The 14,292-nt window shown below is 44.8% G+C and overlaps 1 protein-coding gene across 1 annotated transcript in view; it reads right to left on the minus strand.

Moving 5' to 3' along the window:
- PSMB3 (proteasome 20S subunit beta 3) overlaps positions 1 to 14,292 on the minus strand; it is a 66,347-nt gene that overhangs the window by 34,757 nt on the left and 17,298 nt on the right. The window lies entirely within an intron of this gene.

Consider the following 14,292-nt stretch of genomic DNA (forward strand, 5'->3'; position numbering starts at 1 on the left):
AAACTGCAAGCAAGGCAAAAGATTTAGAAAGGAGGGTAATCAAAGTTAAACCTGCAGTGGCTTCAAAGTGTGTTCAAACCTCTGTAGGCCAAGCTGAAGATTTGAATGAGCGGTGTGCAGCCCCAACTGTGCAAGGAAACATGAAGGGCATTACATCTTAAACCCTAAGTTGAGTAACAGTTTAGTTTACTTATTGCTTATATTTGTAGGCATATTTTTGTAAGCTAGGAGTTGTGTTGTATTGTGTATCCTGCAGTTGTATGTGCAGCTTTCCTGTTTAGAAAAGCATTGATACACTACAAAAGTCTAAGCTTCCTTGGTTTTACTGCAAGAACCTTAAAATAGGATGCAAAGCATAACATTTATAGCACTGATCACTGTATAAATGGTCCCAAAAATGTGTTCAAAAAGTGTCCGATCTGTCGGGCGCAATACCGCTAAAAATCAGACCACCATCATTACAAGTAAAAAATAAATTAAAAGTCATAAATCTTTCCCAAAGTTTGTAGACGCTATAAAAAACTTTTGCGCAAACCACTCAATATACGCTTATTGCGTTTTTTTTTTTACCAAAAGTATGTAGAAGAATAAATATTGGCCTAAACTGATGAAGAAATTTGTTTTTGTTTAACCAGTTGCCGACGTCCTTGCCTGCCCGCGGGTAGGGGGGGTATGATCGGACTCCCCCCCCCCGGTGCCTGCGGCGGTCAGATTCAGGTCAGGGGCGATCAAAGGTGAGGGGGAGGCCACTCATTCGTGGCTCCCCCCTCGCGATCGCTCCTGGCCAATGACGGGCTTCCTCAGCTTCTGTAATGTAAACAGAAGCGGAGGAAGTGATGTCACTCTCCTCGAGCCGGTCTTTTCGTTCCGGCGCCGAGGAGAGAAGTAATCCAAGTAAGTTTGCATCAACACTACACTAACAGTAGAACACGCAGGCACACTTGTAACCCCCCAGTCACCCCCCTGTACCCCCTGTCACACTGACACCAATAGCAGTTTTTTTCTTCTGATTATTGCATTGGTGTCAGTTTGTGACAGTTATAAGTGTTAGGGCATTTAGGGTTAGCCCCCTTTAGGTCTGGGGTACCCCCATTTAGGTCTAGGGTACCCCCCTAACAAAGTTTTAACCACGTGATCACCCCCCGTCGCCAGTGTCACTAAGCGATCGTTTTTCTGATCGCTGTATTAGTGACACAGGGGACGCTAGTTAGGGAGGTAAGTATATAGGTTCGTCAGTGTTTTATAGCGACAGGGACTCCTATATACTACCTACTAAAGGTTTTAACCCCCTGATTGCCCCCTAGTTAACCCTTTCACCAGTGATCACCATATAATTGTTACGGGTGACGCTGGTTAGTTTGTTTCTTTATTATAGTTTATTATAGTTTTAGGGCACCCGCCGTTTATTACCTTAAAGGTTTAGCCCCCTGATCGCCCGGCGGTGATATAAGTTACGTTTTTAGGGTCAGATAAGGTCTGCGTCGCCCCAGGCAGCGTCAGGTTAGCGCCAGTACTACTAAAACCCATGCACGCAGCATACACCTCCCTTAGTTCTATAGTATCTGAACGGATCGATATCTGATCAGATCTACATTCCCCAGCAGTTTAGGGTCCCCCAAAAAAACGCAGTGTTAGCGGGATCAGCCCAGATACCTGCTAGCACCTGCGTTTTGCCCCTCGGCCCAGCCCACCCAAGTGCAGTATCGATCGATAACTGTCACTTACAAAAACACTAAGCACACATAACTGCAGCAGTCGCAGAGTCAGGCCTGATCCCTGCGATCGCTAACAGTTTTTTGGTAGCGTTTTGATACAGTCGCTGACAGTCAGGAGCTTTTTTGCCTGCGAGTCTTATTAGTGTACCCCTAAATTTAGAGCCCAAAATGGCAAATCGAAGGTACACTAGTGAAGAGGCCTACACGTTTCTGAGCATGACAGATAGTGAAGAGGAAGTCACTCATCTGTCAGATTCAGGCTCAGAATACGATCCTGTAGAGGACAGCGGCTCCATGACAGATAGCTCGGACGACGGAGTTGTGGTCCCTGCTAAGGTCAGGCGTACCAGACCCCAATCTTCTTCTTCTGTCCTTGAAGTGCAAGAACCGCAGGTCCCTCGTATGGAGCAGAGAAGAAGTAAAGCCGCTATTCCTTCTGGTGAACTGGCAAGCACCAGCGGCCTAGTACACCCTGGTCGTACATCCAGCACTGCAGTATCACGTGGTGATGTGGCGAGTCCCATAAGTGCAGTTCAAGCTGGTGAGGTGGCAAGCACTAGTAGTGTCCCGCTGCCACCAAGAAGACGAACACAGGCCCGTCGTGCCCATAGTGCCCTTTCTGCTGCATTTGCCAATCCGAATTGGGTACCCACCACTTCTGCAGCACCCGTACTGCCCCCATTCATTGGCCAACCCGGAATTCAGGTGGAAACAGTTGATTTTACACCACTGGATTTTTATTCACTGTTTTTCACCAAAGATCTCTATAGATCTATTGTGGACCAAAGCAATTTATACGCTGTCAACACATCGCCGCTAATCCCCAGTCCTCCCTTGCCAGAGATTGTAAACCAATTACGGTTTCCGAATTTAAGCTCTTTCTGGGCCTTTCCCTCAACATGGGCATAAATAAAAAGAGAGAGTTGCGGTCATATTGGTCCACTGACCCAATTTACCATATGCCCGTGTTCTCTGCCTCCATGGCTAGGGTACGATACGAGCAGATTTTGCGGTTCATGCACTTCAACGACAATGAACTCTGTCGTCCTCGTGGAGACCCTGAATACGATCGGCTCTACAAAATTCGGCCCCTCGTAAACCACTTCAACCAACGTTTTGCAGACTTGTTTACTCCCCATTAAGTTGTCTGCGTTGATGAGTCCCTGATTAAATTTTCTGTCCGCTTGTCACTCAAAAAGTACCTTCCCAGCAAGCGTGCCAGATACGGGGTCAAGATGTATAAGCTCTGTGACAGGGCCACAGGCTATACATGTAGTTTTATGGTTTACGAGGGCAAAGATAGTCACGTAGAGCCGACAAACTGCCCTGACTACATAGGAAGCGCTGGCAAGATAGTGTGGGACTTGGCATCACCCTTATTCGGAAAGGGGTACCATTTATATGTGGACAATTATTACACGAGCGTGCCACTTTAATCACTTTTTTGATCATCAAATTGGAGCATGTGGCACCGTGCGACCTAATCGCCGGGGCTTTCCCCAGCGGCTTGTAGATTCCCGTCTTAGGCTGGGGGAGAGAGCCTGCTTGCAGTGTAATAATTTGCTCGCTATGAAGTAGAGGGACAATAAGAATGTTTTCGTTCTTACCTCCCTTCATGCAGACACGACGGTCCAAATTACTACGGCGACTGGTGTTGTGGAGAAACCCCTCTGTGTCCACGAATATAACCAAAATATGGGAGGGGTGGACCTCAATGACCAGTTGTTGGCGCCGTACCTAACTGCCCGTAAGGCCAGACGCTGGTACAAAAAAGTGTCTGTATACTTATTTCAATTGGCTTTGCTGAACGCTCATGTGCTATACAGAGCTTCAGGACGGACTGGATCCTTCCTTAAATTCCAGGAAGAGATCATCAGAGCCCTTCTGTATCCAGACGGTGCTCCACCTCACCTTCCCCAACCAAATGCAGTAAGCCGGCTGCATGAGAGGCATTTTCAATATGTCCTCCCGAGTACCCCTACCCAACGAGCCCCCCAAAGAAAATGTGTCTGCAGAAAGCGCGGATTTAGGCGTGACATCCGGTATTAATGTCCCTCCTGTCCTGGCAATCCTGGTCTTTGCATTGGTGAATGTTTTGAGCGCTACCATACACTAGTTGAGTTTTAGCGTAGGGTACAGCATTGCACAGACTAGGACACACTTTCACAGGGTCTCCCAAGATGCCATCGCATTTTGAGAGACCCGAACCTGGAACCGTTACAAATTTAAAAGTTAGTTATAAAAAAAAAAAAAAAAAAAGTAAAAAAAAATTACACAAAAAAAAATAATAAAAAAAACAAAAATAGTTGTCGTTTTATTGTTCTCTCTCTCTCTATTTTCGCTCTATTGTTCTGCTCTTTTTTACTGTATTCTATTCTGCAATGTTTTATTGTTATGTTTTATCATGTTTGCTTTTCAGGTATGTAATTTTTTTATAGTTTACTGTGTTAACCATTTTTTTGTTTTCAGGTACGCCACTCAGCTGCAGCGCGGATTTATTTATCTTGACAGCAACAGCATTTGCTCCCACGATACATAAAGCCGTGACTCCAGCGCCGTCGGAGGTGATTTCACCACCACAGTTGCTTCAGCATATATGCCGAAGCGTGGGGGCAGCAGTGGGTGGAGGAGCGATTTGCTCCTGCCTTTTGTGGGAGGATGCCCCCATGCTTCGGCATATATAAACGGTGCATGTATGCCCATCATTAGAAGTGGGTGGGTGAAGGGAGGTATTCTAATAGTGGGCATACCCACCGATCAATATCTTTTTTTCGTTCAGCCCACAGGCTGCATGAAAAAAAAGTTTACAATATATGCCCAACAAGGACCAGCAAAGTACTGGTATGTGAGTGGTTATACCAGAATGATGCCTGCAGGTTTAGGTATCATTCTTTTCAGTCAGCAGTCGGCTTTCATGTAAAAGCAATCCTAGCGGCTAATTAGCCTCTAGACTGCTTTTACAAGCAGTGGGAGGGAATGACCCCCCACCGTCTTCCATGTTTTTCTCTGGCTCTCCTGTCCCAACAGGGAACCTGAGAATGCAGCCGGTGATTCAGCCAACTGACCATAGAGCTGATCAGAGAACAGAATGGCTCCAAACATCTCTATGGCCTAAGAAACCGGAAGCTACGAGCATTTCATGACTTCGATTTTGCCGGATGTAAACAGCGCCATTGGGAAATTGGGAAAGCATTTTATCACACCGATCTTGGTGTGGTCAGATGCTTTGAGGGCAGAGGAGAGATCTAGGGTCTAATAGACCCCAATTTTTTCAAAAAAAAGAGTACCTGTCACTACCTATTGCTATCATAGGGGATATTTACATTCCCCGAGATAACAATAAAAATTATTAAAAAAAAAAAAAAAAAAAAATGAGAGGAACAGTTTAAAAATGAGATAAAAAAAAAAAAAAAAAAAAAAAGCACCCGTCCCCCCCTGCTCTTGCGCAAAGGCGAACGCAAGCGTCGGTCTGGCGTCAAATGTTAACAGCAATTGCACCATGCATGTGAGGTATCACCGCGAAGGTCAGATCGAGGGCAGTAATTTTAGCAGTAGACCTCCTCTGTAAATCTAAAGTGGTAACCTATAAAGGCTTTTAAAAATGTATTTAGTTTGTCACCACTGCACGTTTGTGCGCAATTTTAAAGCATGTCATGTTTGGTATCCATGCACAACCCCCCCCCCAAATGACCCCATTTTGGAAAATAGACACCCCAAGCTATTTGCTGAGAGGTATAGTGAGTATTTTGCAGACCTCACTTTTTGTCACAAACTTTTAAAAATTGAAGAAAGAAAATTTTTCTGGTCTTTCTTCATTTTCAAAAACAAATGAGACCTGCAAAATACTCACCATGCCTCTCACCAAATAGCTTGGGGTGTCTACTTTCCAAAATGGGGTCATTTGGGGGGGGTTTGTGCCATCTTGGCATTTTATGGCCTTCAAAACTGTGATAGGTAGTGAGGAGTGAAATCAAAAATTTACGCCCTTAGAAATCCTGAAAGCGGTGCTTGGTTTTCGGGGCCCCGTACGCGGCTAGGCTCCCAAAAAGTCCCACATATGTGGTATCCTCATACTCAGAAGCAGCTAAATGTATTTTGGGGGTGCAATTCCACATAGCCCATGGCCTATGTGAGCAATATATCATTTAGTGACAACTTTTTGTAAATTTTTTTTTTTGTCATTATTCAATCACTTGGGGCAAAAAAATAAATATTCAATGGGCTCAACATACCTCTCAGCAATTTCCTTGGGGTGTCTACTTTCCAAAATGGGGTCATTTGCTAAAAGCTGTGTAAATTCCAGAAAATGTACCCTAGTTTGTAGACGCTATAACTTTTGTGCAAACCAATATAGATACGCTTATTGACATTTTTTTTTTACCAAAGACATGTGGCCGAATACATTTTGGCCTAAATGTATGACTAAAATTGGAGTTTATTGGTTTTTTTTTTTATAACAAAAAGTAGAAAATATCATTTTTTTTTTAAATATTTTCGGTCTTTTTCCGTTTATAGCGCAAAAAATAAAAAACGGCAGAGGTGATCAAATGCCATCAAAAGAAAGCTCTATTTGTGGGAAGAAAAGGACGCAAATTTCGTTTGGGTACAGCATTGCATGACCGCGCAATTAGCAGTTAAAGCGACGCAGTGCCAAATTATAAAAAGTGCTCTGGTCAGGAAGGGGGTAAATCCTTCCGGGGCTGAAGTGGTCAATTTTGGGGGATATTTATTCTAGCAAAAAAATAGTTTTTCTTCAAAATTGTTTTTTTTTTTTTTTTTTTTTTTTGTGCTATAAAAAACGAAAGACCCAGGAGGTGATGAAATACCACCAAAAGAAAGCTCTATTTGTGGGGGGGGGGAAAAAGGAATTTTGTTTGGGTACAGCGTTGCACGACCGCACAATTGTCAGTCAAAAACGACAAATTGTAAAAAGTGCTCTGGTCAGGAAGGGGGAAAAAAAAATCTTCCGGGCTGAAGTGGTTAATCTTAATGCATTAAGACAAAAAACCTTCTGACTTTACAACCACTTTAAAGTTAAACTGCTTAATCTTAAATCTCATTGTGTCGCCCTGTGTCCTCTTATGCTCCCTAAGACTGAATAGTATTTTTCCTACGTTGGAATCACCATTGGAGGTATTTGTAAATGGCCATCATGTTCCCTCTCAAGCGTCACTGCACTTCTTTGGACTCTCTCCAGCACATCCCTTCTTAGGGCTGGTGACCAGAACTGGACGGAATACTCCAGATGTGGCCTAACTAGAGTTTTATAAAGTGGCAAGATTATAGTTTTATCTCTGGAGTATATCCCCTTTTATATGCATGCTAAAATTCTGCTGGCTTTGCTAGCTGCAGCTTGACACTGCATACTATTGTTCAGTCTGTTATCTACTAGGACCCCCAGATCTCTCTCCATCTTTAATTCCCCCAGATGCTCTCCCTCTAGCAAATAGTTTGTGTTTATGTTTTTAGCTCCCCAAAGTACACGGCCCTTGACATTTCTCCACATTCTCATTTGCCACGTAACTACATTTGTAGCCCACCTAACAAAATATTCTTCAGGTCCTTGTGTAAAATTTCTATATCCTGAAGAAGTTATTACCCTACTTATTTTTATGTCGGAGATTGAGCCATTTATCCCATCCCCTATATCATTTATAAATAAAATTAAACAGAATTGGTCCCAAGACAGAGCCCTGGGGCACCCCACTTACCACTGCAGACCAGTCTGAGTACACGTTATTTATCACCACCCTTTGGACAAGCCCCTGTAACCAGTTTTCTATCCAAGAACAGACCTTATGGTCCATGCCTACAGACCTCAGGTTTGTAAGATTAGGCGTTTGTGGGGCACTGCATCGAATGCTTTTGCAAAAATCCAGAAACACCACATCCACAGGCCTACCTTTGTCCAGGTGGCAGCTCACTTCTTCATAGAAGGTTAACGGGTTGGTTTGGCAAGAACGACCTTTTGTAAACCCATGCCGAAAATGTGGCGTAAATCCTCAGCGCTCAATATATCAGAACTCACAGCGATGGTAAACCTTCACTATACATTTGAAAAAACGTTGGCTATTAGGGCCAACACCATTACCTAGTTTGAACGGACATGGAAAGACTGAAATCAAGCTGTTCCGGGTAAACCAGAAGTAAGATCTCTAAATGATTGTTGCCAACCCACTGTTGTATAGTTGCTTTCTATTGTTTTCATCGATTGCCTACAGTATTACTATACTATTTCATTTGTTATATTGTGCATACTCTGTATACTCTTGATTACCCTTATATCCCCTTTTAGACAGACAAGCTCTACTCCCATGTTGTATGAGGACTATGTACTACTACAGAAACTTCAACATTGGTGAACATACAGTGGATCACTTCCACGAACAAGACCATATGCACATTTTAGTAAATGATAAACAATAACTGAAAAACAAATAAATGGACTTCAAGGTCTAGAAGACTCGGCACCCCGCACAGCATTTTGACGGTATACACCTTTTAAATCCAAGTGTAGAGAGCAGGTATATCACATATAACACAAAGGGCTGAGCAGCAAGGGAGAGCAAAAGAAAAAACGTAAAGAAAATGGAGGAGAAGGGGGGGGGGGGGACCACCAGCCAATGAAATGAGCCAGTAATTTTTGTCAGAAAGACCCACAAGGGCTGGGTCCTCCATAGATTCGTTGCCTGGTCATCCACTGTCCATTGGTAAGTGAAGTGACGGACCTGGCATCTCTTAGTCCGGGACGGAAGGCCGGGTTCCCAACAACATGGGTCAGCGGCAAAGAAATTGTCGCGACTAAGAAATCACAGAAGGCTTTTTGGGAAATTCGCCACATCTCCCCAACAATGGGGTGGTCTAGGATCCGGCTTGACAAGTTCTTCTGGCACCAGGGCACCGAATCCAGCTGGGCCGCTGCCAGGATCTGTTCCACTTGTACCCACTGTTTCAGAGGACGGTGGCGACACCGGTCCAGGATTCATGTCAAATGGCAAGCCATGTTGTAGAGGTTGGCATCCAGCAAGGCCATGCCTCCCAGCAGCTTTGGCAATCTCAGAATAGACTGAGCCAGCCGTGGGGGTTTCTGTGCCCAGAAAAAAAAAAGTGACAAGAGCGCAGTTCACCGCCCTCAGGAAGGAACTAGGGATCTGGACAGCAAGGGCCTGCAGATGATAAAACAACCGGGGCATAATGTTCATTTTAACTATGCTACATCATCCAAACCAGGAGAACAATCCCTGCTGCCAGGACTGAAGGTCTTTTTTGATGGCCATCAGAAGGGGAGGAAAATTGCATGGGAAAATGTCTTCAACCTTACTTGGCAAAAGGATGCCCAGGTATTTGATGTGTGTAGTTGCCCCATTTGAAAGAGAAGTCCGCCTGAAGTAGTGTGGCTAGTGAGGCTGGCATGGAGATGTTCAGCACCTCCGATTTCTGGTAGTTGATTCGGAAAAAAAGGTGGTGCCCCATACGTCTTCAATTCCAATAGCAGATTTGGGATGGAAACCAAGGGGTTGGTCACGAAGAACAATCTGTCTGCAAACGCCGCAATTTTTGGGGACAGTGTGTCATCGAATCGAAGGCCTGCAATATTGGAATTATCCGTAATGGATCAGAAAAAGGGTTAGGATAAATATCCAGGGGGAACAGGGGGCACCCCTGTCTCATCTTATTGGCTATCCTGAAGGATGAGGAAAGGGGGCCGTTCACCTACACTTGAGCCGATAGGCGAGAGTAAATGGCATGTAAACAATTCATCATTTGCTGTCCCAAACCCAGCCACCGAAGAGTTTCTATCAGGAAGGGACAATTTACGCTGTTGAATGCCTTTTCGGTGTCAGTCGAGAAGAGAAACATTGGGGCCCTTCGTGTCTGATCAGCCTGAAATCAGGTTAGTCGCCTTGGTGGTGTTGTCCCAAGCCTCCCTTGCAGGTACAAAACCCAGTTGGTTGGAGTGGACTAGTCGAGGGATCAATTCCATTAAGCGTATCGATAGGATTTTGGTGAAGATTTTAAGATCTACGTTCAGGAGCGATATTGGCTGATAGTTTTTGCAACGTAGTGGGTCCTCACCCTCCTTTGCAGGCTTACATTATGATGATCCCAGTGTGCCAATCCGGGGGGGGGGGGGGTTGGTACACCCCTTCCCCAGTGGCATTATATATGCCGTAAGAAAACGTGGAGTCAAGAGATCCCCAAAGGTCTCATAAATACAAGGGGGAATACACATCTGGGCCCAGGGCATTGCCTGGTTGCATTCACGCTATCGCCAGCGCCACTTCATTCACGGAAAGGGAGGGGTGATCAATTCCTCAGGCAGACGAGGCAGTCCTGACCTTTGCAGGTACTCCTCAATGGCTCTCCGTTCAGAGGACTTCTCCCTCTCAGAAGTCAGGCGCGGAAGATTATAAAGCGAGGTATAATACCTGTGGAACGGGTCAGCTATCTCCTCCATAGCATGGACCTTTGTGTGACTGTCACTAAGAAGTTTGGGGACAAACGGATGGGCTTGTTGTGTTCAATGCCCTCAACAGTTTTTCGCATTTGTTGCTATATTCATAGAATATTCGTCGGCATTTAGCAATCACGACCTTGGCCCTGACTAAGGCAACGGAACGCAGTTGGTTTCTCAGATTCATATGGTCCGCTAGTGCCTGGACAACTAGCCATTTCTTATGAACGGCCTCCTGAGACCTGATCTTTTCCAAGAGATCGACTTTGTACTACACATTGGCCTTGCAACCTATCTGTATTTTGTACTTGATTGTTAAATGTTAAACCCAATAAAAATATGTATTGTTGGGGAAAAAATAAATGCATTAGCCAAAAAAAAAAAAAAAAAAAAAAACGAAACGAACGAAGCAACACCATCTAAAAGTTGGTTAGTATCAGTATATTCAATTTTTGTTCTAAAGTTTAGCTATGCTTTAAGCAAAACAATTGTAAAGGGCACATTATTGGATTCAGGTGTTGCATGCAAGTTTGTAGCAGGGAACCTTACTCTTGAAGGCCCCTTTCACACTGAAGCGCTGCTAAAACAGCCGCTAAAGCACCGGTTGTTTTTGTGGTGCTTTTCAGGCGCTAGCGGGGCACCCAATACGCAAAAAAAAAAAAAAAAATTTTTTTAAAAAGTTAGACTTAACCGGTAACTTGTTTTCCCTTATCGTCTTTCAGGACAGCACTTGAGAGAGAGTGACTCCTCCCCTTGCAAACAGGAAACACCTCTTCCACCAAACTTTAAAAGGAGGCTCCTTTCCACACATTGTCAGTTTTTGTGTTTCCTCTGGAGGGAACACTTCGTGGGGAAGTCAGGGCTCTCAGGTGCTGTCCTGGGAGCTCAGGTTTCCTGTGTTTTTTCACCAAATGCTTTTTACCTCATGAGAGCTGTTCCTCCCATTCCACAGCTGAGGTTAGGTGCTGCTGGCTGGGCTCCCTCTCCCTCTTCATCTGGGCTCAGGGTGAGTCTGACTGTCGTGGGCATCGCTCCTAGGCGGCGGCAAGACAGGCAGTGGCCGTTTACTATGTTTTTTTCTCAGGTCCATCGCCTGTTGCTTATTACACCGCCGCCATCTTGGGGTTGGCAGCAGGGCTCCATCCGCCGGAAGTGAGGCATCCGGGAAGGGGGCGGCGCCCACGGAACAGGCGTGCAGCGTCATTTCCGCCGGAAATCGCAGAGGGAAAGGGGAGGAATGGGGCTGGTGCCTATTTAGCGGTTCCGGTCCGGCAAACTGGCGCTATTGGAGTCCGGAACCGGCGTTTTAGCCACAAACACAGCAAGCGCTCCTCGATGGAATCGATGGCGGCAGCGAGTGGGACAGGCACAGGCACCAGCAAGGCCCAGGTAAGGGGCAGTTGCCAACATGAAACACCTCTTCCAACGAACTTTAAAAGGAGGCTCCTTCCCACATGTTGCTAGTAGTAGTAGTAGTAGTATTAGTAGTGAACCTCCAGTGCCAAGCTGGAACGCATAATCACAATATGGTTAGTCACAGCACACAAGACAAAAACAATAGAGAGGGTTGTTGCTGTCCTGAAAGACTCCTGGAAAACAAGTTACCGGTAAGTCTAACTTGAATTTTCCCTTAATGTCTTTCAGGACAGCACCTGAGAGGATAAAAGGCTTACCCCCTAGGGAGGAACCACAGCCTGTAGTAACTTTCTGCCAAAAGCCTGATCACCTGCTGACAGAAGGTCCAGTCTGTAATGACGGACAAACATTAAGTAAACTTGACCACATGGCCGCCTTACAATTTTAATCTGGGGTGGCAACAGCTTTTTCTGCCCATGTAGTGGCTTGAGCCCTTGTAGAGTGAGCTCTAATTCCCAGCGAGGGAGATAGACCCATCTGAGAATAGGCTACCAAAATAGCTGATTTAAGCCATCTGGCAATTGACTTCTTCAATGCTTGGTGGCCTTTTTTGTTTCCAGAAAAAATAACAAATAGAGAGTGAGGACCTGAAATCTTTCATTACTTCCAAGTAATGCAATAGGGTTAGTCTCACATCTAGGTTGTGAAACTGACCTTCCTTTTCTCCTGAAGGGTTTGAGCAAAATGTTGGCAGGATGATCTCCTGTGACCGATTCTGAAACGTTGCCACTTTTGGCAAAAAACCTGGATCTGTCTCAAGTACAATCCTATCTGGATAAATGGACAAAAAAAAAAAGGTTCCTTAACGGATTCTTCTTGCAGATGTGATTGCAACTAGAAATACAGTTTTGAAAGTCAAAATTCAAATTCTTCTGTTTGCTGTGGTTCAAACGGTTCCTTTGAGAGGGCTTGCAGAACCACTTTGAGATCCCATGTGGGAAAATGCTTAGCCGGAGCTGGTCTGGATCTGGTATATGCCTTGAAAAACCTTGTGACCAAAGTTTCTGAAGAAATTGATCTCTCAAGAAAAACCCCTAATGCGGCCACTTGCACTTTAAAAGTGCTGACTGCAAGACCCTTGGTCTGCACCCTTTTTGTAAGAATTCTAATATTGAAACAATGGTTTTCACATCTCTATTTTCTGAATGACACCAAGAAACCTAGACCTTCCACACTTTGGCATAAATAGCTCTAGTTACCTTTATCCTACTGGAAAGTACAGTGGTTATTAAAAGGTTCTGAAAAGCATTTGTTTCTTAGTATCTGCTCTTCAGATACCAGGCACTGCAGGCAGTGAGATTTAACCTGGCTACATCCGGGTGATGCACTGGGCCTTGTAGAAGCAAACCCTGTCTGAGAGGAAGCTGCCAAAATGGTTTGATTGCCATTTGTAAAAATGGTGGAAAACAAAAGCTCCCTTTGGCCAGAATAGAGTACCGGTAATTAAAATCGACACTTTTTCTGTATTTTGCTAAATACCAGTGGAATCAGCTGGAATGGGGGAAAGGCATAGCCCATGTGAAAATTCCAAGGGTGCGCCAAAGCATCTATTCCGAAAACCGTCGCTGATGTGAAGGGAAAAGAATTGCGGGAGCTGTGTGTTTTGCCTTGATGCAAACAGGTCCACTTGTGGATGGCCCCAGGCCCTGGTGATCTATGAAAAAACCTCTGTATTCAGGCTCCACTCTGCCTTTTGAACCTTCTGTCTGCTCAAAAAATCTGCCACTTTGTTTAATGCGCCTTTGAGATGGACTGCGGATAAGGACAGTAAATGGTTTTCCGCCCATTCCAGAATTTTTTTCTGACAGTAACTGAAGAGTTTTGCTTCTCGTGCCTCCCCGTTTGTTCAGGTAGGCTACGGTAGTGGCATTGTCCGATAGAATCTGGACATGGAAACCTAGGAGGTTTGGAGAGAAGGCAGCCAACCCTAAGGTGACTGCTTTTAACTCTCTCCAATTTGAAGATTTTTCTGTTTCGGTCTGTGACCATGTTCCCTGTGCCAAATCATGACCCATGTGGGTCCCCCCATCCCCATATACTGGCGCCTATGGCATAGTTTAGGTTAAAGTTCCCAAGGCTGACATAACTTTTCTAACCGACACCTGCTGATTCGATTGTAGTATAGTTACCACACTCTGGACTTTGATTTTTTTCTCTTCCAGTAGAAAAATTCTTTGTTCCACTGAATTTATTTGGTACCCCAGAAGTTGTACTTGCTGAGCCGGATTGAAGTTTGATTTCTGAATGTTCACTATCCAACCCAGGGATTCCAAATGACTGCGGGCCCTGCCCAGATCTTCTTGCAACTTTTCCCTGGACGGGCAAAGAAGAGGAAGACATCTAGATACGGGATTACCGCAATCCCTGAAGGCGAAGAGGGTTGAGGGCTTCTGCCATAACCTTTGTAAAGACGCGCAGAGTCGATGAAAGGCTGAAAGGAAGGGCCCTGTATTGCAGAGGTAGCACCTCCTTCCCCATATTGACCGCCAACTTCAGGAATTTCTGGACTGAGGTGCTATAGGAATATGTAGGTAAGCATCTCTCAAGTCGATCAAAGCCATAAAGCATTCCCTGGTCAGCATATTCCTGACCGTAAAGATTGAGTCCATACAAAACTTCTTGTATAGGACTGACTTGTTCAATGGTTTCAAGTTGAGAATCAAGCGGAAATTTCCAGATGGCTTTTTTTATCAGGAATATGAGAAT

The sequence above is a fragment of the Aquarana catesbeiana genome, linkage group LG12 (genome assembly GCF_042186555.1).
Source record: "Aquarana catesbeiana isolate 2022-GZ linkage group LG12, ASM4218655v1, whole genome shotgun sequence".
In the NCBI taxonomy this organism is placed as follows: domain Eukaryota; kingdom Metazoa; phylum Chordata; class Amphibia; order Anura; family Ranidae; genus Aquarana; species Aquarana catesbeiana.